Source organism: Vulpes vulpes, chromosome 13, assembly GCF_048418805.1.
Source record: "Vulpes vulpes isolate BD-2025 chromosome 13, VulVul3, whole genome shotgun sequence".
In the NCBI taxonomy this organism is placed as follows: Eukaryota; Metazoa; Chordata; class Mammalia; order Carnivora; family Canidae; genus Vulpes; species Vulpes vulpes.
In genome coordinates, this window is record NC_132792.1 from 29,821,363 (window position 1) to 29,842,519 (window position 21,157).

Below are 21,157 nucleotides of genomic sequence, written 5' to 3' on the forward strand. Positions count from 1 at the left end.
CCATGTCCTAATTCAACTCACATACTTTAATAATATTTTGTATTGTCTAAATCATCATTGATTTATTTAATATTCCAAACACATCACTACCAATTCTCAAAAAGTCAAAATCAAGCAACTAATAAATATTTATCTAGTGTCTACTACATATAAGATACAAAATAATGTCAGATACACTAACACAAAATGTGTATGTTTTTTGTACAAATCTTTAATTATTTTTTAAGAGATTTTATTTATTTGACAGAGAGAGTGCGCACAAGCAGGGGGAGGAGCAGAGGGAGGGAGAGAAGGAGACACCCCACAGAGCAGGGAGCCCTATATAGGGCTGGATCCCAGGATCCTGGGATCAGGACCTGAGCCAAAGTTAGACACTTAACCGACTAAGTCACCCAGGCGCCCCCTTAATTATTAAATAATAATAATATCCTTATTATTAAATAATAATATCCTTAATTATTAAAGGGAGTCTATTTCCCGAGAAAATATATAATGATGAGGTTTTCCAGCAATTGCTCAAAGCCACCCCAATGATGACGTTACACTGGGTAAGGTTCCTAGGGGCTCCTCTTGCATTCTTCATCCTGACATTGCCAAGTTATACAACAGCTTTAAAAGTACCTGAGTTAATATTCAGGAAGGCCTCACAATATTGAGGAAATTTACCTAACATTACCCAAAGCTGCTTTTTACTTGGACTTCTAAAATTTTTAGGTTAAAAATATGCTGACATTTAAGATATTATAATCATGTAATAATTATAACATATGGCAAACTGAATTTAAATAAAATACTTAAAAAGCTGTAACTTGGGGCAGCCCTGGTGGTTCAGCGGTTAGCGCTGCCTTCAGTCCAGGGTCTGATCCTGGAGTCCTGGGATCGAGTCCTGCATTGGGCTCCCTGCATGGAGCCTGCTTCTCCCTCTGCCTGTGTCTCTGTCTCTCATGAATAAATAAATAAAATATTTTTTTAAAAAATTGTAACATAATAACACTTTCCATTTCAGTAAGAAATTATATATACATGAATTTAATTGTAGTACTCTGCTGGCAATCAAGAAATTCCATTTCTTCCTAGATGACAAAAGGCAAGTTGAAAAGTCTCATTTTTATGCATATAAATTAAACAAGAGTATTAATTAAATGTGAAACAATGAGAACTCTCAGAAACTCAATACAAGCAAAACGGGCTTATTTCCTACAGCTTCAGACTACTTAATGTATAAATATACATTTTTACTACACATGTAATCGAAATACTACAAAAAGAAAAGAAAGAAGGGCATTATTAAAAAACATACTATCAGTACTTTTCTCTAATTCATTCTTTATTACAAATTTAGAAAAGACGGGCATGATTTGAGAATTTTTTTACCAAGTTCAGGGTCCTTAAATTGTCTAATTCTTGACATAGTTGGCTCAGAAACCTAGAAGGTCATATCCAAGAGAATGTACGCCTGCATGATTTGCTGGAAGAAAACCAATTTGAAACATAGGGTGCAGCTTCAGTGACATTAGCTAAACATAGAACATGAAAGTGGAGGTAATTAAAGGCTTAGTAGGTAACATTTCTTTGAAATGTGTACAATAGTGGCTTGGACTAACAGTCTAAAATAGGTTAGTCTGAAATTGGCGCAGGTTTCTTTTACTTGATTAATTCAATCACTATTTATTGAATGATTTCAAAAACTTATCTTGGGGCCCCACCCTAGGCACCACAAAAAAAAAAAAAAAGATGAATGAGCCATGGCTCTTCTGCTAAAGAAGGTGAAAGATGCAGGAGTAAGGAAATAGACAATGATCATGATAATACTAATGCTAATGACAATGCCATTATTAGAAACAGTATTAAGTTGTTGATTGTTTACTATATTCCAGGCAGTATGTTAAGAAAGACAGCAACTCATTCACAGATGAGAAACCTGAAACTCCAAGAGGTGCAGTATTTACACAAGTCACTTGAGTAGAATTTGATTAAATCAGAATTAAAACCCAATGCTCTTAGCCACCATGCTATGAAGGTGAGGAAGGAATCAGAGGAGTGTGGGAGACAGGATATGGCTCTAAAAGATGCCCATCCCCTAATCTCTTGAATTTGTGAATAGATTACCTTACATAGCAAAAAGGCCTTTGCATATGTGATTAAGTATCTTCAGAGGGGGAAATTATCATGGATCTGGGTGGGCCCAATGTAATCCCAAGGATCCTTAAAAGCAGAAGAAATGGGAGTCAGGGGGTTATATGACCACAATAGAAAGGTAATACAGGATTAAAGAATAGAGATTGCTGGCTTTGAACATGCAAGAAGGAGAAATGGAGACAAAGAATGTGAATGCTTTCTAGAAACTGGAAAAGGCAAGGAACCCCCTAGGGGCTCCACATCTTTCAGGGGTTTCATCTTTTTCCTCATCTTTGTCCCATTTTTTTCAACTGCCCATCACATACAACTTGAGAATTAGTGGAAAAAAAAAAAAAAAAGAATCAGTTCTTTGGGACATAATGTGGGGGAAGGGAACATTCCAGAAATGTAAGGCATTGCTACTACAGTTGTTAAAAATACAGAGAAGTCAAGAAGTGACAAAATGCTTGTAATACACTGACTATCACAACTCCTACAGCTGCCACCTACATAACTAGCCAACTTCACAACTGAAAACACTGCACTGTAAATATGTCAAAATTATTTACATTCCCAGTAAAGTCTCTTAAGTTTGTTATTTAAATAAAGTTAAAAATTTTAATCATTTTGTGAATAAATTCTGAAGTCCAAACCTTTATATTCCCAAGTACTGCTTGCAGCTCAGGAATAACTATGAATGGAACAGAATAAAACAGTATAAATACCGACTAGACTGATAGCAACTGAGTGATGTAATTAAAGGCTGGATCCTCATGCAAAAGCTAGTTTATGGAAATTAATTAGCCATCTCTAAAGAGTAAGGATAAACACCTAAAATTGAATCCCTCTATATTTGTGCAATGAAGGCAATACTTGGCTACCAGGAAGGTTGTGCACTGCACATCCCAGGGGGGAAAAGGTGCAAAGTGACCCCCTGGAATTATGTAAAATGGCAGCCCTGTAAGTGAATGTAGTTTAAGAAACTGCCTCTAATTAGCAGTTGAGAAAAATGTGATGAGCAAATCTAAAGTGATACAGTAGAGGGCAATAAAGACTTATTAGGTAGATGCGACATTGCAGAGTATGTCAATGGGAATTAAATGAAAGATTTTGATTTATGACTCCATTAGGCATAGTATCATAATAACATGCATAATGATCAGCAGCATATGGTTGGTAACAATTTCCAAAAATAATCTAAACAAGCACAGGCCTAAAGATATGTACAATATAAAACAGATACTGACATTGTATTATTCATGGCACACACTAAATATATAGACGAAAAAGGTGATTATTGATAATACACTTTTAAAATGGTAGTATCATATTAAGTTAAGTTAGAGTTGTAAATGTGATTAATCTAAGAAAAGTCATACTTTTTCTCCTCTTTTGGGGGGGTACTGAATTATATTCAATAGTATTGAATAGTATTCAATAAAGAATATCTGAAATTAACAAAATTATAGGACACAAAGGGAACTGGATATGGAATTTAAACTCTAGCAGATTATTCAAATGCAGTTGAACTTAATGTTCTACTTTAGAACTATACAAATTTATGCACCAGTCACATACACACACACATTCTCCAACTTTTCTTAGGAAACTATTATAATTTTTAACCTCTAATTGCAGAAAACTTCTTCCTACTGCTAAAAGTTATAATGGGTTTATAATGAAAACTAAGCAGTAGGAGAAATTACATAACCGTTCTTTCCTATATCAACTTATTTCTAGAATTAATCATATAGATTATATTAAATTTAACTCTTAACTAGCTCAAATGCATCAGGGACTTCCCACCAAAGTCTCATGCTATTTTACCCACTCCCTATCTTAAATATTCTCTCTTTTCCTAGGTTTACTGAATTGAGTATTTACCTCTTAAAAACAATAACAAAAAATCTTCCAATCACTGCACTTCATTTTTTTTTTATAGGTGCTCTTTCTGCCAAGCACTTTCTTACTATTCAGACAAAAGAATTCAACGACAAGATATATTACTACCTTTTTATTCTGCTTTGCAAGTATGAATTAACTCTTTTTTTTTTTTTGCCAAACATCAAATTTTGGTGATTTGAATGTATGTAATACAATAAAAAGTAATCTCCTTGGACTCCAATAATTTTGAATTGATGCATTTTAGTCAAGGGCTTGTCATTTTATTCTTAAAAACAAAAACGAAAAACATATTAAGAATGGGGTGCTTTGTGAAATAATGATATACACCAAAAAATTAGGTACTCTTTCAGACATATTCAACCCTTGTAACACTGACAGTTACATAAAACTCACACACTGATAATAAATTATTCTCACCTATTTATATAACAGTCACAGAAAGATATCACTACTAATTAACAGTTACTTTGTCGAGTAAAGGTTCTCATCATTAATTCATTTAAATATAGGAATAAATACTATATTAAGTGTATGAAAGGCCTTTCCAAATTATTTCCATTTCACTCCTTTATATTCTAATAGCATTCCAACCCCCAGCCAACCTAAGAGTCATAGATATACCAGCACCTTCTAGCTGAAAATGTGCAGAATCAGTAACAACAGCTAACATTTATTAAGAGGCCCTAAACTTCACCTGAATTATCTTATTTAATAATTAAAATAATCTGGAGGCAGGTAAAAACAACCACAACACCATTACCAATAGAAATAAAATTAATAGCAGTAATGTCAGGTACAATTTGATATCCTTTATCTGTGTTGACTCATTTACTTCCACAGCAACCATAGGAAGTAGGTACTAGTATATTTTCGTCATTTTACATATGAGGACATTGAGGCACAGAGAGGTTATGTAACTTGCCTAGCCCAAAGGCTATGAAATAGCAGACCAAGATTAAATTTAGTTTGGCTCTGGAATTTCTGTTTGTAACCATTACACTATGCTGCCTCTTCTCTCATGGCAATTCTATGACACATATACCAGTTTATTATCCTCACTTTACAGATGAGAAAATTGAGACAGAGAAGTTAAGTAATTTAATGAAGACTTTTTTCCAGTAAAGGGCTAAATACTAAATATTTTTGGCTTTGCAGACCATAGGGATTTTGTGGCAACTATTCAGCTCTGATGATGTAGCACTAAAGCAGGCACAGACAATACACAAATGAATAAGTGTAGTTGTGTTGTAATAAAACTTTATTTATGAACACAGAAATATGACTTTACATAATGGCAAGTGTCAAAAAATTCTTTAAAAAAAGCTTTTCAACTATACAAATCATTCTTAGGTTTCAAGCCATTCAAAAATAGGCAGTGGGCCAAATTATGAAGACCAACTATAGTCTGTCTACCCCTGACAGCTTGTGATTGTAGGGGCAGGTATGTTAACCCCAGGTAACCCATGTCCAGAGTTCACATTTCAAACTACTCTACTCCAAAAAAGTGCTTCTCGAACTTTTATGTACATAGGGGTCTTGTTAAAATGCACTTCCTTAGATTATCACATGCCCTCCTAGTCTCTGAAATCACCTACTCAATGGTATGCTGCTGCCCACAATCAGATGCTAGAAAGCTTGTGCTTTCCAAGCACACTTTGAGTAACAGTGACAATCCCCTGTCAAATAGGGGTGTCAATTTACCTGGCAAATAGAAAAATTCTTTAAATTACATAGTTTATAATCTTGTAAGTCCTAAAGGAACATTAGCCTGAAATTCACATGAAATATATTTCTTGCTGCATTCATGATAGCACAGTACAACTAAGTAATCAAACTTTTGCTTTCAAATTAGACAACCTTCTTGCCTTCTACTGAGAGTTGTAAGGCTCATGGCAGTGACAAGGAAAAGCACAGTCAGGATATTAAAGAATATGGGTCTTCTCACCTGGTTTTTCTTAACAGAGAATTGAATAGGCAAGACAAATTTCTCCTTCTGATGAGACTCAACATTAAATGCATAGGAACAATCTGATAGGCAATTGTTTTAAAAGTACTGTAATAATTTTTATGCTAATCAAGTTTACCCCCAGAAAAAAATGTAAATAATCCTGTTTAGAAATTTCTGCATTTTCCACTAGAAATTAAACACAGTTAACTTCTACTTTATTAAAGTGCCCTCTTGGGACACTTTTTGGGCTCAGTGGTTGAGCGTCTGTCTTTGACTCAAGTCAGGATCCGGGATACTGAGAGAGAGTCCCACATCAGGCTCCCCGCAGGGAGCCTGCTTCTCTTTCTGCCTAAATCTTTGCCTCTCTCTGTGTTTCTCATGAATAAATAAATACAATTTTTTTAAAAAAGTAAATAAAGTGTCCTTTCTTCTCCCTATAGATTTATGGTCATATCACAAGGCTCTTTTTAGAGACTTCTAGAAAATAGAAAGACACACATTTTGTTTGAAAATAAAGGCTTTATGGTTATCTTAGGAGTTTATTATTTATATAACAAAAGATTACACTTAGTTTTCTTGTAAACCTACAATCTAGTACTCACAACCCTAACATTTGTTTTATTTTTCTGAAGAAACCCTAAGACGCCTAATGAGAGCATTTGCTGCCTAAACAAAACACGTATTTTTTATAGTCTTTTCAAGTGGTGTTTTCAAAGGCACTGGGAGAAAGGATGATGTTGTGTGATGACTACCATTAGGATGCAGTGATATTCTTTGACCTTTATTTAATCACCATCATCAAAAGGCATTTATCAGGTGCCCAGTTGTGTCAGTAGCTTATTTGTGCCATGGCATGAAGTTCCATCCTGCCTTAGGGCTGGGAGAAAACTTTAGTGGTCACTTTATCCAACTGAGCTTCTAACCAAAAATACACTGACTCATTCAGGGACAGCTTTCTCTCCTTTTCCGAATGGTATACAATATTTTTATATCCTTCCCTGTCAACCATTTCATAACAAAGTCAACTGAACATAAGTGAAAAAGCAGATTTTATAGGACATATCAGTGAGGTCTAATTTGGATAATACAGCATGGTAAATGTATGCGCATGTGCATGCAAACACACATGGAACACACACACACACACACACACAAGGAATGACAGAAAAAAACACATTGCCTATCCTGACTAGGCAGTTTGCAACATAGCTTATTGCTAAGGGTAAAAAACCAAAAAACTGAACCAAAAAAAGCCTCAGTGTACAAAATTAAGAACAGCTTAAAAACTCCAAGCATCTGCAGCCCAGATCAGAAGACCATATGCAGTGAGACCACTGACTACTATAGCTTACCAGAGAGAAATTCCTAAGAAATATAATCACTGGACACTGATATTTAGATGATTCAAAAAATGTAAATACTAACTAACTGTGGAAGAAAAGGTTACACATCTCCATGCAGTGACTGGAGTGACAGATTTAATTATATAATTTAATATTATGAATCTCTTCCATGAGCTATGCATAGGGTAGCAAGTTCTCTGTTTACAGATAGATACATCCATTACTAGAACAATTTTTCTCACATGTTGAGGAGGCTTTACCCCTCTAAATTTAAACCAATTCACATATGAGGATGACAGTAAATATTTGTTGTTGTTTTTTTGTTTTGTTTTTTAGCCATTTAGCATTCACTTACCTTCTTTCCCATAAGTACATCCCTATTTCCCTCAAGAACAGCCTCTGGCCTGCTCAGTCACCTGCCTCACCTGAACTACTTCAAGAAAGGACATTTTTCACACAGGAATTTTATCTTCTGCTTTTAAGAAAAGTTAGGATAGTCCCTCCCTGCCCCAGCAATAACGCACCAACCGTCACTTGCAGCTAATGAAAAGCCACCACAACCTTGAACTCCAGTTCTTGTCCAATAAACTTTTGTTCATAACAACCCTTCCCAATTTCATCCTAAAACAATAAAAGCTGACCTTCCTTTGTCTCTTCAGACTTGCCTATGGTTCACCATAGCTTATTTATCCCTAACTGCAATTTCTCTGTTATTCCCAAATAAACTTTTTTAAAGTTAAAAAAACTTAAATTGCTCTTTGCTCTGTTTCAAGTCAACAACTTGAAAATCAGAATTACTATTGATAGTCTCCTATATTTATGTGAGGCCTTAGAAGAACCTTCAGCACTGGGAGCAATCTAAAACGTGATCCAGGAAACCTGTATTGTAGCTTTATCACCAAGTCTAACGGAATTACTTGAAACAAACTGTAGGTGTCCTCAGCAGGGTGTCATCTCTTCTTTTTCTACTTATATCTACATTAATTTCTTTACACTTAGTACAAAAATGTATTTCCTGTGGAAGAAAAAAATCAGTAAGTATAAATTGAATTGGAAGTAAATTACATCCTACAAATGAAATTTATAAGGATACAAATAATTGAGTTGAAAATAATAAAATCAAAAGAAAATCATGTAATTTCTAAGTTAAATTTTTAACTTCCAAAGAATAATCAAGAGATGATCAAATTACACTGGAACTGAATGTAAATTATTTGGGTTAAAAGAATAGTGAATGAGAGGAAGTTCCTCTTCCCTGACACCCTCCTCTCCTGAAAAAAAAAAAAAGTAGCTCAATAATGTACAATCCATTCCTCAAATCAATAATATTAATACTCCCTTCCTATTCCTGCAAAATGTTCCAAGCTTATACTATGAAGATTCAATTTCATGAAAAAACTATGAACGCTCATCTTTTTATTAAATTCAGTAACCATTTAAAGTAAGGAGTTATGTGTCTAAACTGAGTTACAGTGCAAGATACAAAATTCATAAGATAAAGATCTTGCCCTCAATTGAGAAGCACATAGGCTACTGAGGACAACAGATAGGTCAACGTACAAAATATAAATACGTAGAATAGGAGAAGTTCAGAATAGTACAAGTTATATAAGTAGGGCACTGGAGAAATTAATATTCTTTGAACAATGACATCAGAGAAAGCTTCTCAGAGATGATAATGCCTGAGTCAGTCTCAATTTATGAACAAGTAAATTTGGAACTTATATAAAGGGGCTTAGCCTACATCACAGGGCTAGTTTTATGGAACATTCAAGAATAGAACTTAAGTTCCTGAACTATCTCTTGGATAAAGAACTGTAACAATTTCCTGTCACTGTTCAAGTTGGTGAGTTGTCCATTTTTAGTTTATAGAGAGATAATGCTGACAAGTAATGATGTTCCTCAGATTGTTAATGACCACTTTAGTCTTCTAAGTATTAAATCAAAAATCCATATCATCATCTTTGATCAGTCTCCTTCTCTCACATCCCATAGCTGGTCCATTCAGCAAGTCATGCAGGGTGTTCTTTTAAAATGTATGCATAATTCTACCCCTCATCACCTCTACTATGATACAAGACAAGATTATCTCTCAACTGGTCTCTCTGTTCTACTGGTCTATTCTTAACACAGTAGCCAAAGTGACTATAATAAGATGTAAATCTGATTGCATTACTTATCTGTTCATTCACTTCCAGTGGCTTCCCATTTCACTCAATTAAAGCCAAAATCCTCACAATGACTCTTCATGGTTTGTCCTTCTATTGCCTTTCTAACCTCATTTCCTATTACTCACCTCTCCCCTGCCCCCATTTACTTTCTCAATGACATCATTTCAACAACCTTCCCCTCTTAAATATTCTTCAAACACATCAGGCATGTTTCCACCTTAGGCCTTACACTTATTTTTTCTTCTAGACACATCCACATCTAGATCCCTCACTTCCTCCAGCAACGATCCAATAATCAAATCACCCTCACAGTGAGGCTTTCCATGGCCAAGTCACCTAAAATTTCACCCATACATTTCCTATCCCCCTTTTCTATTTCTATTTTTATCCTTAATACTGAAAAATATTTAACATGTCATATATTTTATTCAGGTGTCTTGCTTATCTGTCTGTTCCCTCCTCCCTAATGTGGGCTCCAAGAAGGCAAGAATTTTTATCTTTTTTTCTCTATTACTTTATCCCTAGTACCTAACATATAGGAGCACTCATTATGTACTCATGAAAAAATAAATGAGTATAAATGTCATGACGATAAAGAATAAGCTCTTTCAATGGGCTAGAAAGAACCAGGAACTGTTTTTTTTTTTTTTAAAGATAAGCTAAATTGATAAAACCTTAGTCAGACTTATCAAGAAGAGAGGACTCAAATAAAAAAAAAATCAGAAATGAAGAAAGAAAAACACCAACTGACACTATAGAAATACAAAGGGTTATAAGAAAAGAAATGATCAAAAATTACATGCCAACAAATTGGACAACGTAGAAGAAATGGACAAACTCCTAGAAACATATAACTCTTCAAAACCAAATCAAGAGCTACAGAAAATTAGAACAGACCAATTACTAGCAATGAAATTGAATGAGTAACCAAAAAAAAAAAAAAAAAATCCCAACAAACAAAAGTCTAGGATCAGAGTATTTCACAGGAGAATTCCACCCAACATGTAAAGAAGACTTAATATCTATTCTTCTCCAAATATTCCAGACATAGAAAAGGAAGGAAAGTTTTCAAATACATTCTATATAAGCCAGCATTACTCTGATAACAAAACCAGACAAAGTCACTACAGAAAAAGAAAACTACAGGCCAGTATCTCTGATAAACAGAGATGTAAATATCTTCAACAAAAATATTAGCAAACATTAAACAATGCCTTAAGAAATCATTCACCACGATTAAGTGGGCTTTAATCCCAAGGATACAAGGGAGATTCAATATTTGCAAATCAATCAATGTGACACCTCACATTATCCAGAAGAAAGGTAACAACCATAGGATCATCTCAAGAGGAGAAAAAGCACCTGACAAAGTACAACATTCACTTATGATTAAAATTCTCAAAAAACTAGGTTAAAAGAGAATATACCTCAACATAATAAAAGCCATATATGAAACATTTACAGCCAACATCACACCTAAGGGTGAAAAACCGAGAATTTTTCCTTTAAGATGAGGAGTAAGAAGACAAAGATGTCCACTCTCATCACTTTCATTCAACATAGTACTGGAAGTTCTAGTTGTAGCATTAGACAAGAAAAAGAAATAAAAGGGAGGCGGGGCAAGATGACGGAAGAGTAGGGTCCCCAAGACACCTGCCCCCAACAAATCACCCAGGTGACTTTCAAATCATCCTGAAAACCTACGAATTCGGCCTGAGATTTAAAGAGAGAACAGCTGGAATGCTACAGTGAGAAGAGTTCGCGCTTCTATCAAGGTAGGAAGATGGAAAAAAAAAAAGAAATTAAAAAGTATCCAAGGGGGAGGGGCCCCGCGAGGAGCCGGGCTGAGGCCGGGGAGAGTGTCCCCAGGACAGGAGAGCCCCGTCCCGGAGAAGCAAGAGCTGCACCAACCTTCCCGGGAGGAAAGGGGCTCGCAGGGAGTTGGAGCAGGACCCCAGGAGGGCGGGGATGCCCTCGGGATCCCTGGGGCACTAACAGGCACCTGCGCCCGGGGGAGAGCACCACACCCCTCGGCCGAGCTCCCTAAAGGGCTGCAGCGCGTGCCCCACCGGCCCGGGAGCAGCTCGGAGGCGGCCCCACGCGGAGGGGGCTGCGCAGCCGGGAGCACGATTCCAGCAGTGCCGGCTCTGGAGCCCAGGGTGCTGGGGGACACAGCCCAAGATTCGGCACTCCCCTCAGGACAGGCAGAGGCTGGGAGGACAGAGGACAGCAAAGACGCTCCTGCTGCCAGCCCCCGCCCCCCCCCCAGCTGTGCAGATCGGCGGCCCTGCCCGGGAGCATCCGGGCTCCTGCGGACTGAGAGCTCTGTAGCTACTGGGGGAGCTGACTCTAGAGCTGGGGAGCTGGCCACTGCCACTGCGGTTGTTCCTCCTGAGGCCTCACAGGATAAACAAACCCCACTGAGCCGTGCACCAGACAGGGGGCTGAGCAGCTCCCCCAGGTGCTCACACCTGAGAATCAGCACAGCAGGCCCCTCCCCCAGAAGACTAGCTAGAAGGACAGGGGAAGAGCAAGTTATTGACCAAGCAGCACTGGAAAGTTCGAGGGGAAGTCCAGGGATTTACAGTATATAGAATCAGAGGATACTCCCCCTTGTTAATTGTTTTCTGTTTGCTTCCCCCCCTCCTTTTTTTTCTTCTTCTCCTTTTTTTTCTTTTTTCTCTTCTCTTTTTTTCTCCTTTTTCCAGTACAACTTGTTTTTGCCCACTCTGCACTGAGCAAAATGACTAGAAGGAAAACCTCACCTCAAAAGAAAGAATCAGAAACAGTCCTTTCTCCCACAGAGTTACAAAATTTGGATTACAATTCAATGTCAGAAAGCCAATTCAGAAGCACTATTATAAAGCTACTGGTGGCTCTAGAAAAAAGCATAAAGGATTCAAGAGACTTCATGACTGCAGAATTTAGATCTAATCAGGCCAAAATTAAAAATCAATTAAGTGAGATGCAATCCAAACTGGAGTTCCCAACGACAAGGGTTAATGAGGTAGAAGAATGAGTGAGTGACAGAAGACAAGTTGATGGCAAGGAAGGAAGCTGAAGAAAAAGAGAAAAACAATTAAAATATCATGAGGATAAGTTAAGGGAAATAAATGACAGCCTCAGAAGGAAAAATCTACGTTTAATTAGGGTTCCAGGGGGCAAGAGGAGAAAGAGACAGAGGACCAGAAAGTGTATGTGAACAATTAATAGCTGAGAACTTCCCTAACTTGGGAAGGGAAACAGGCATTCAGATCCAGGAGATAGAGAGATCCCCCCCTAAAATCAATAAAAACCGCTCAACACCTCCACATGTAATAGTGAAACTTGCAAATTCCAAAGATAAAGAGAAGATCCTTAAAGCAGCAAGAGACAAGAGATCCCTAACCTTTATGGGGAGAAGTATTAGTTAACAGCAGACCTCTCCACAGAGACCTGGCAGGCCAGAAAGGGCTGGCAGGATATATTCAGGGTCCTAAAGGAGAAGAACATGCAGCCAAGAATACTTCATCCAGCAAGGCTCTCATTCAGAATACAAGGAGAGATAAAGAGCTTCCAAGATAGGCAAAAACTGAAAGAATATGTGACCACCAAACCAGCTCTGCAAGAAATATTAAGAGGCACTCTGTAAAAGAGAGAGGAAGTCCAAGGAAACAATCCACAAAAACAGGGACTGAATAGGTATTATGATGACACTAAATTCATATCTTTCAATAGTGACTCTGAACGTGAATGGGCTTAATGACCCCATCAAAAGGCGTAGGGTTTCAGACTGGATAAAAAAGCAAGACCCATCTATTTTCTGTCTACAAGAGACTCATTTTAGATGTAAGGACACCTACAGCCTGAAAATAAAAGGTTGGGGAACCATTTACCATTCAAATGGTCCTCAAAAGAAAGCAGGGGTAGCCATCCTCATATCAGATAAATTAAAGTTTATACCAAAGACTGTAGTAAGAGATGAAGAGGGACACTGTATCATATTTAAAGGATCTATCCAACAAGAGGACCTAACAATCATGAATATTTATGCCCCGAATGTGGGAGCTGCCAAGTATATCAATCAATTAATAACCAAAGTTAAGACCTACTTAGATAATAATAATACACTTATGCTTGGTGACTTGAACACAGCACTTTCTATAATTGACAGATCTTCTAAGCACGACATCTCCAAAGAAACAAGAGCTTTAAATGATACCCTGGACCAGATGGATTTCACAAATATTTACAGAACTTTACATCCAAACGCAACTGAATACACATTCTTCTCCAGTGCAAATGGAACTTTCTCCAGAATAGACCACATACTGGGTCACAAATCAGGTCTTAACCGATACCAAAAGATTGGGATCGTACCCTGCATATTTTCACACCATAATGCGTTGAAACTAGAACTAAATCACAAGAAGAAGTTGGAAGGATTTCAAACACGTGGAGGTTAAGGACCAACCAGCTAAAAGATGAAAGGGTCAACCAGGAAATTAGAGAAGAATTAAAAAGATTCATGGAAACTAATGAGAATGAAGATACAACCGTTCAAAATCTCTGGGATACAGCAAAAGCAGTCCTGAGGGGGAAATCCATCGCAATACAAGCATCCATATAAAAATTGGAAAGAACTCAAATACAAAAGCTAACCTTGCACCTAAAGGAGCTGGAGAAAAACAGCAAATGGATCCTACACCCAACAGAAGAAGAGAGTTAATAAAGATTCGAGCAGAACTCCATGAAATCGAGACCAGAAGAACTGTGGAACAGATAAACAAAACCAGGAGTTGGTTCTTTGAAAGAATTAATAAGATAGATAAACCATTAGCCAGCCTTTATTAAAAAGAAGAGAGAGAAGAGTCAAATTAATAAAATCATGAATGAGAAAGGGGAGATCACCACCAATACCAAGGAAATACAAACGATTTTAAAAACTTATTATGAGCACCTATATGCCAATAAATTAGGCAATCTAGAAGAAATGGACACATTTCTGGAAAACTACAAACTACCAAAACTTGAACAGGAAGAAATAGAAAACCTAAACAGGCCGATACCTAGGGAGGAAATTGAAGCAGTCATCAAAAACCTCCCAAGACACAATAGTCCAGGGCCAGATGGCTTCCCAGGGGAATTCTATCAAACGTTTAAAGAAGAAACCATACCTGTTCTACTAAAGCTGTTCGGAAAGATAGGAAGTGATGGAATACTTCCAAACTCATTCTATGAGGCCAGCATCACCTTAATTCCAAAACCAGACAAAGACTCCACCAAAAAGGAGAATTATAGACCAATATCCCTGATAAACACGGATGCAAAAATTCTTAACAAGATACTAGCCAATAGGATCCAACAATACATTAAGAAGATTATTCACCATGACCAAGTGGAATTTATCACCGGGATGCAAGGCTGGTTTAACACTCGTAAAGCAATCAGTGTGATTGATCATACAGCAAGAAAAAACAAGAACCATATAATCCTCTCAATAGATGCAGAGAAAGCATTTGACAAAATACAGCATCCATTCCTGATCAAAACTCTTCAGAGTGTAGGGATAGAGGGAACATTCCTAAGCATCTTAAAAGCCATCTATGAAAAGCCCACAGCAAATATCACTCTCAATGGGGAAACACTGGGACCACTTCCTCTAAGATCAGGAACACGACAGGGATGTCCACTCTCATCACTGCTATTCAACATAGTACTAGAAGTCCTAGCCTCAGCAATCAGGCAACAAAAAGAAATGAAAGGAATTCAAATTGGCAAAGAAGAAGTCAAACTCTCCCTCTTTGCAGATGACATGATACTGTACATAGAAAACCCAACAGACTCCACCCCAAGATTGCTAGAACTCATACAGCAATTTGGCAGTGTGGCAGGATACAAAATCAATGCCCAGAAATCAGTGGCATTTCTATACACTAACAATGAGACTGAAGGAAATTAAGAAGTCTTAATTCAGAAATTAAGGAGTCAATCCCATTTACAATTGCACCCAAAAGCATAAGATACCTAGGAATAAACCTAAGCAAAGAGGTAAAGGATCTATACCCTAAAAACTACAGAACACTTCTGAAAGAGATTGAGGAAGACACAAAGAGATGGAAGAATATTCCATGCTCATGAACTGGAAGAATTAATATTGTGAAAATGTCAATGTTACCAGGGCAATTTACACATTTAATGCAATACCTATCAAAATACCATGGACTTTCTTCAGAGAATTGGAACAAATCGTCTTAAGATTTGTGTGGAATCAGAAAAGACCTCAAATATCCAGGGGAATTTTAAAAAAGAAAACCATAGCTGGGGGCATCACAATGCCAGATTTCAGGTTGTACTACAAAGCTGTGGTCATCAAGACACTGTGGTACTGGCACAAAAACAGACACATGGATCAATGGAACAGAATAGAGAATACAGAAATGAACCCTCAACTCTATGGTCAACTAACATTCTACAAAGCAGGAAAGACTATCCACTGGAAAAAGGACAGTCTCTTCAATAAATGGTGCTGGGAAAATTGGACAACCACGTGCAGAAGAATGAAACTGGACCATTCTCTTACACCATACACAAAGATAAACTCAAAATGGATGAAAGATCTAAATGTGAGACAAGATTCCATCAAAATCCTGGAGAACACCGGCAACACCCATTTTGAACTTGGCCACAGCAACTTCTTGCAAGATACATCCACGAAGGCAAAAGAAACAAAAGCAAAAATGAACTATTGGGACTTCATCAAGATAAAAAGCTTCTGCACAGTCAACAAAACTAAAAGACAACCTACAGAATGGGAGAAGATATTTGAAATGACCTACCAGATAAAGGGCTAGTATTCAAGATCTATAAAAAACTTATTAAACTCAACAGCAAAGAAACAAACAATCCAATCATGAAATGGGCAAAAGACATGAACAAAAATTTCACAGAGGAAGACATAGACATGGCCAACAAGCACATGAGAAAATGCTCTGCATCACTGTCCATCACGGAAATACAAATCAAAACCACAATGAGATACCACCTCACACCAGTGAGAATGGGGAAAATTAACAAGGCAGGAAACAACAAATGTTGGAGAGGATGTGGAGAAAGGGGAACCCTCTTGCACTGTTGGTGGGAATGTGAACTGGTAGAGCCACTCTGGAAAACTGTGTGTTGGTTCCTCAAAGAGTTAAAAATACATCTGCTATTGCACTGCTGGGGATTTACCCCAAAGATACAGATGCAGTGAAATGCCGGGACACCTGCACCCTGATGTTTCTAGCAGCAATGTCCACAATAGCCAAACTGTGGAAGGAGCCTTGGTGTCCATCGAAAGATGAATGGATAAAGAAGATGTGGTCTATGTATACAATGGAATATTCCTCAGCCCTTAGAAATGACAAATACCCACCATTTGCTTGGATGTGGATGGAACTGGAAGGTATTATGCTGATTGAAATAAGTCAATCGGAGAAAGACAAACATTATATGGTCTTATTCATTTGGGGAAGATAAAAATTAGTGAAAGGGAATAAAGGGAAAGGAGAGAAAATGAGTGAAAATATCAGTGAGGGTGACAGAACATGAGAGGCACCTAACTCTGGGAAATGAACAAGGGGTAGTGGAAGGGGAGGTGGGTGGGGGGTTGGGATGATTGGGTGATGGGCACTGAGGGAGGCATTTGGCAGGATGAGCACTGGGTGTTATGCTATATGTTGGCAAATTGAACTCCAATAAAAAAAGAAAAAAAAAAAGAAAAAGAAATAAAAGGCATCCAAACTGGTAAGGAAGAAGTAAAACTTTCACTCTTTGCAGATCACATGATACTATATATGGAAAATTCTGAAGACTCTACCAAATAACCACTAGAACCGATAAGTAAATTCAGTACAGTCACAGGATACAAAATTAATATATAGAAAAACTACTGCATTTCTATATACCAATAACAAAGTAGCAGAAAGAGAAATTAAGAAAACAATCACATTTATAATTGCACCAGAAATAATGATATACCTAAGAATAAAGTTAACCAAGAAGATGAAAGACCTATACCTGTGTATAGGTCATACACACACACACACACACACACACACACACAATAAGTTCATGCTCAGTGATACAGAGTAGGGACCAGCTAAGAGATGATAATCTATGGTTACTGTGCAAAGGAGCACCTCCATGCCTAATATATACTAGATGCCCAAAAATGTGTTGAATAAATATATTAATAAAAATAGCATAGGATACTTCTTCTAGCTTCAGATAAGACCTGTTATTTAACAACTATGAAGTCAACAACAAAAAAGTCTCATGGATTGGCCAAGAGTCTCTCCCAACTGACACTTACTAATGTCAAGGACCATGGAAAAATCTAAGGTTGGCTGTAGTAGGCTGATATTTGTCACGTCAAAAGTTTCTCCAGTCCACAAAGAAGAGAAAGAGGCATAACAGTATTCAATAAATAAATGGTCTTTATGTATTTTTTCAATTTTAAATGTTTGCATTTTGTGTGTGTGTGTGTGTGTGTGTGTGTGTGTGTATGCACGCACGCATATGCAAAATATCGCACAAGGAACAGGCTTCCTTTCTTTTCACAAAGGTACATATATAATCCATTAATTTGTGTGGTCTAGAGATAAACAACCTATATTTTTCCCCATAGTTTAAATTTACTCCATTAACTATACTACTAATTTCTTATGACAAAATAAGAATAAAAATACCTACATCATATGATATTTCAAGAACTAGTTCAATACTAGGCTTGAACATGCTTTGTAAAGTATTAAGTGCTTTTATTATTCCAAAGTAAACATTTGTGGAATAAAATACTTTTCCATGAAGATTCTAGGTTCAACTCCTTAGGCTACAGACAGAACAATGAGAATATAATCAGAAACTTCCAGAAAAAAATTGTGATAAACTGAAATCAATATATAAATAGCAGAAACAAAGATAGGTTCACTTAAATGTGAGGGCAAACAGATGAAGCCCTGTACTTAACTTAATTTTGCAACGTAGAAGCATTTGTGGTTTTGAGGGAAACCAATTATGTATTGATGAAGAAACTGAATAATAAGTAATAACTGACTATATATTACCCAGATGACTCAGGCTTAGGGCTCAGACTTTCCTGACTCTAATTCAGGACTCTAAAATACAACAATAAAGCACAATAAAGTTGAAATCTAAGTCTGTACCAATACTGTTTCTACTATGGTTATCACAAAGATGCTGCTGCTCTTACAATCCCTACTTCCCCTTATAGGAGAAACAAATTGCTTGACAAAGACAAATTAAGTAATTTAGCATGGCCACACAGTTTGGAAGTGGGTCAAATAGAATTTGAACTCAGGCAGGCTAAAGCCCCATGATGCTCTCAATCTCCTTGCCACTTCTCTAAGCAGAGGTGGACTGTCAGCGTTTCATCATGCCTTCTCATTCTCATGCAAAATTCATCCTTAGGGTGGAAAAAATCTTAGCACAATGGTCCAACACCTCCAAAGAGCTATAGAACATAAACAGATATACTAAATCTGTGGTATTAAAATTCTACTGAAGGGAGAAAGATTAGGAAAAAAGGTCCTTATGAGGAAGAAGGGGCAATTATTAAAAGTGCTGAAAATCTGCCTTAGATCAATACCTCTTAACTGGAAAAAAGCAAACATTTACTATTTTCAATTGAGAATGAATCCAATAAACTCCCATCCCATTAAATCCTTTCCCATGACCCCTGAAGAGACTTCTGTAGTTGAAGGTCACATGGAAGAATTGTAAAAAAGTAAAGAGGATGGATCTAGCCTTATTAAGGCTAAGAACCAGCCTCTCTCCCTGCATTTTTCCTGCCAGCCTCCTTGACTTACTATTTTGTTTCCCTAGAGTGGATAAAATATGGGCTTAGGAGAACAAGGACTCAGTGGAGTGCAGTGGATGAGGCACAGTATTTGAACACAGGAGACTGGAGGGGACTTCAGGTCCACTATTTACTGGTGTTGACACATCATTTCAAACCCTTTGAGATGCAGATCTCTCATCTATAAAATGGAAGCAATAAAGAACAGGAAAAGTATAAATAACAAAGAAGTATTTTTAATGTTCGAAATTGTTATTGCTGGAAGGAAAGCAGGTGGTTGTGCTATTGAAATACAGTAATAATTTAGATGTAATTTTATATATTATCATATTTGAAACTCAAAATAAAGTGGAACAATCATTTCCAGGTCTCTTGAGTACAAAGGAAAAACAATTCAGAGAGCTTAGAGCATTACCTAAGGTCACACAATTAGTGATGGTCAGACCCAGGTCTTCTATCCTGAGGCATCGCTCTTCCAGGCAAATCTTTTTGTTAACCATCAGCACAATATTAAAGTGGTAAATCTCACTGATTTTCTAATATACTAATAGGCTTTAGAACAACAAAATAAATCACAAAGCTGAAAGAAATGAGTAAACATTTCCACCACGATAATGTTTTTGCTGATTGAGATTCATGCTTCATGGGCTATTATTAGAATTTTAAATAGTTTATCCAAGGTCTAGTATTGTACTTGCTGTTCACTCAGAGAAGCATGTGTTTTCCCACAGCTGGCCACAGGGACTGAAGAGTATAGCAACAGGTAATGACTGAAATAGAGGCAGGAAAAGAAACTAAACACACTCAAGGCAGAAATCACAATTAAGGATTCAATGCAGTATTTCATTTATGTTTTTGCATGCTGCCTACAGTGTACCAATCAGACAAAACTTTAAAGGTTCGTAAAGATTATTCCAGGGCACCTGGGTGGCTTGATCAGTTAAGCATCTGCCTTTGACTCAGGTCTGCTTTTAGCTCAGGTTATGATCCTGGAGTCTCAGGATCAACAATCCCCTGAGCAGGGCATCTGCTTCTCTGTCTTTCCCTCACCCCACTCATGCTCTCTCTCAAATAAATACAGAAAATCTTATTAAAAAGATTATTGTAGGGATGTGAACATATAAAACTGAAAAACCTTACTTAATTTCTCTGAAATGACTTTAATTTTGCTAAATTCTTTACAGAGATAAAATTTTCTGGAACAGATCATTATCCTTTCCCAAAATTGCTTTGAGACATACAAAACAGACCAGTCGATCAATCAACCAATAGAAATGTGTCTCTCAGATCACCCAAGATCTTCTATGTATTATAAAAATAATACCACTAACTAAAAAATGAATAATGAAAAGGAAATAAACCCATCAGTATCCAAGTGCCTTTAAAGTGAGCCAGGACCCTTTCTCTAAACATAAGCTTTAAAAGTACAGTTCATATAATATCTTTAGATGTTTTCATTTGGATATTTCTTATAAGTCCTAATGAATAATTGTGGTATTAGTCAGATCTGATTCACAATCATTAAGAAGTAACTCCTTTGGCACAATATGAGTACTTATTATATTTTTGTGACACTGCGCATATATTATCTATTCTGATCTGCACAATAACCTGTAAGGGGGAAGGTAGGTATTATTACTGTCGATTTACAAAAAACAAAAAACAAAAAAAACTTAGAATCAGGAAGAATTCTATATTTGCAGGTTTAAAATAATTGTAAAAACCATTTACTTAAACCATATACCCAATGCTTGACTGCCTTCTGAAATTCCTATTTTTAATCTGTAAATACATGTACCAAAGGGGATGTAACATCTCTCAAGGAGGTTAT

General features: G+C 36.9%; 1 protein-coding gene across 8 annotated transcripts in view; it reads right to left on the reverse strand.

The window, feature by feature from the left end:
- The window catches only part of OXR1 (oxidation resistance 1), a 449,165-nt gene that overhangs the window by 246,600 nt on the left and 181,408 nt on the right, over positions 1–21,157 (reverse strand). For 2 of the 8 annotated variants that reach the window (XM_072734057.1, XM_072734063.1), the window contains exon 2: positions 19,742–20,096. The exons of the other annotated variants lie outside the window; for them this stretch is intronic. The gene's annotated coding sequence lies outside the window, so the exon portion shown is untranslated. The remainder of the gene's footprint in view (positions 1–19,741; positions 20,097–21,157) is intronic. 8 annotated transcript variants of the gene reach the window in all.